Source organism: Lacerta agilis, chromosome 2, assembly GCF_009819535.1.
Source record: "Lacerta agilis isolate rLacAgi1 chromosome 2, rLacAgi1.pri, whole genome shotgun sequence".
Classification (NCBI taxonomy): Eukaryota; Metazoa; Chordata; class Lepidosauria; order Squamata; family Lacertidae; genus Lacerta; species Lacerta agilis.
Window position 1 is genome coordinate 103,376,206 of NC_046313.1, and position 3,197 is coordinate 103,379,402.

The following is a 3,197-nucleotide window of genomic DNA, read 5'->3' on the forward strand; positions in this document are numbered from 1 at the left end:
ATTTTGTTTATTATTATTATTATTATTATTATTATTATTATTATTATTATTATTATTATTATTATTATTATTATTATTATTATTACTTTTCTGCAAGCTCAGAAAGGTACAAGAAAACTCATTTCCTAACACCGATCGCCTTGTCTGTCTGTCTGCTACTGGAAGGAATATTTTTTGTTTTGTTTTTTTTGTTTTGTCTGTCTGTCTGTCTGTCTGTCTGTCTGTCTGTGTCTCTGTCTTTTTGCAAAGCAAGGCAGTTCTTTGCTGCAGGCACCCAGGAAGAAGCTTGCATGGCTTTTCCCCGGTGCTCTGTCCGCTTAAAAAAATGCAACGCGTGGACGCGACCGGACACTCTTCCGCGGTCGAAAGAAAGCGCAGCCGATCTGCCGTCAGCCCCGTTCCCCGCGCCCTTTGCCCTTAATCCGCATCGCCAAAGCGCGAGCCAGCAGGGGACACGAGGACGGAAATGACTCGCAGGCACGCACGTGTGAGCTCGGAAGTTAAGTTCAGTGTCTGCTAAGTGGGATCGCTCGCTGTTAAGATCCTGTGCAGAAAAAGACAGGGATAAATGTTTCAAGGGTGCACAGAGGATTTTCCACCATTACTGAGAGATAGAGGGATGAGGGGGAACCAAAAAATATTTTCTTTAAAAAAAAAAAGGATGTGTCAGAAGTGGGATTTGAACCCACGCCTCCTATTGGAGACCAGAACACCCAAGTGATGGGAAGGAATCAACCTTGAGTCTGGCGCCTTAGACCACTCGGCCATCCTGACACTGACGCTTGTGCTCTCCCTAGCTGAGTCCTAATTAGCAGTATGCTAATTCACGGGTATTACGTGCCTCCACCCGCATTTAGTTTCCAGGCATTTCTTTTGCGTTTTATGCCGACCTTTTGCAGAGGCAGAGAAGCGTCAGCAGCCTGCCTTCTGTCAAAGCGGCAAGGCGCTCGCACACACGCATCGACCTCGCTGTGCATCGGGGTTGCGCTGCAGCAGCGCCCTGTTCCTCAGATTCAACGCAGAACTCCGAGAGGAGGGAGATGTACTAAAATCGTTTATTCTTTTAAAGGCTATTTGCTCTTGAAGATACTCCGTGCCGCGAGCTGTTGAGTTGCCACATGATGCTTGATCAGGTTGTGTGTGTGTGAGTCTGGTAAGTGGGAAGACCTGCATTTGCAGATTTTAAGCTTCGTATTGAGCTGTGCATGTCTACTCGGAAGTAAGTATCATCAGGTTCAATGGAACTCACTCCCCGGGAAAGTTCGCACGGGATTTCACTGTCAGTTCTGTTAAGAGTTCTGTCAAGTGCAGGGGGAAAAAAATTCAATTTGCAGAGGCATTTGCTGGGTGGAACAAGGAAACAATGGAAGAGTTCCTTTGAAGATAAACTGGAGAAGTGCTCTCTTTATTTCTCTGCCCCCCTGTTATGTACTGAGCTTTCTTCCCAAAATCTTTCTTGATTCTCCTGCCTGAGGAAAAGCTTGTGCATGGCCCTGTGAATACTTGTTGGGTCCTGTACAGTACCAGAATTATTATTGTGAACCAACATGGTTGGCCGAATTATTTCTTAATATTGTGGTTTAGCTTTTGAGTGTCCAGAGTCCAGATCAGGGGTCAGGGGTCAGCAACCTTTTTCAGCCATGGGCTGTCCCTCAGACCTTGTGGGGGGCTGGACTCTATATATATATATATTTGGGGGGGGGTGAACGAATTCCTATGCCCCACAAATAACCCAGTGATGCATTTTAAATAAAAGCACACATTCTACTCATGTAAAAACACTAGGGAGGCCACACAAATAACCCAGAGATGCATTTTAAATAAAAGGACACATTCTACTCATGTAAAAACATGCTGATTCCCGGGCTGTCCGCGGGGCGGATTGAAAAGGCGTTTGGGCCACATCCAGCCCCCAGGCCTTAGGTTGCCTACCCCTGGTCCAGATGTTCATGATGATTTGCACCAATGACGCTGTTGGGGATGGTCATACACGATCCCACTTTCAATACTTTGTTCCTGCAAAAGTTTTCAGGTGCTCACATTTCTTAAGTTCCAATAAGTGCCTATTCAAACTTTGCATATACCGCAAAAGGTCCCCCCCAGACCTCGCATTTTTATTGTGGGTGTATCCTGCAACATGTTTTTGTCCCAGTAACGGTGCATGATTTATTCTGCTTTACTTGTTGAGCGATGCTTCTGCAATGCTGCCACAACTATTGCTGTCCGGAGGGGCTAGAGCTCAACAAAAGTAGAATCAAAATACAGTAAACTAGAGAGCGTTTGTAGTATAAAAAGTTACAGGATTTCACCAGGAAGCTACAGGACATGCACTGATTGGAAACGAAGCAGTTTGAGTCCACATTCATACCAAACATTTAGAGTGTGACTTTGAACAGTCATGACTTCAAAAGAATCGTGGGAGTTGTAGTTTGTTTATGGTGCTGAGAGTTCTTAGGAGACCTCTAGTCTTCCTTTCTCAGAGCTACACTTTCCAGAATGGTGTAACAATAAACCCCTCTTCATAGGGAACACTGGGAATTGTAGTTCTGTAGGCGGGGAAGGAGAGAAGCAGATTTGAGCCAAATGACAAATCCTTTGTCCTGGGTGGATGCCTATACCAAATACTGCACCCTTTTCAGACTCTGAATGCCCCCATGCTCTGAAAATAGAAGAGCTTACAGAGCAAATGTAAAGGAATCTTTTCCCACTGAACTCAATGGAAAACAAACAATGCAAAAGACTCCATTCCCACCCACTGTCTTTCCCAGACGGCCCTCATACCCACTTCTGAGTAGTGAATATATTCTGCAACCAATCACAGCAGCTCAACATGAATACATACAGCCAGTTTCCCCAGAAACATGAAGCCCAGATCCAAGGATAATGGCTTCAGACCTTGAAAAATCTGAGTTTGAACAGTCCATTAAAGTACGTGTTTTTCAAAATCCAAATACAACCACAGAAGACGCATTTGTTGATCTGAGAAGGTGCGTGAAACAGTGGCTGTTAATTTGCACCACACCACAAGATATCCTGGCGTGCTCTGGTCCATGGGGTCACGAAGAGTCGGACACGACTGAACGACTGAACAACAACAACACAAGATATCCGCCCCCATTTCTTGCGCAAACCACAGTTTGTACAAATGCCACGTGGTCAAAAGAGCAGTGCTGTGTTCTTTTAAGGGTTTCTTAAAA

General features: G+C 45.0%; 1 non-coding gene across 1 annotated transcript; it reads right to left on the minus strand.

Annotated features, from left to right (window-relative positions):
- Nucleotides 1-664: 664 nt before the first annotated feature.
- TRNAL-CAA lies at nucleotides 665-774 on the minus strand. The gene is made up of 2 exons: nucleotides 737-774; nucleotides 665-710 (listed from the first exon to the last, which is right to left on the minus strand). It is a non-coding gene; the product is annotated as a tRNA-Leu (tRNA).
- Between the last annotated feature and the right edge of the window lie 2,423 nt (nucleotides 775-3,197).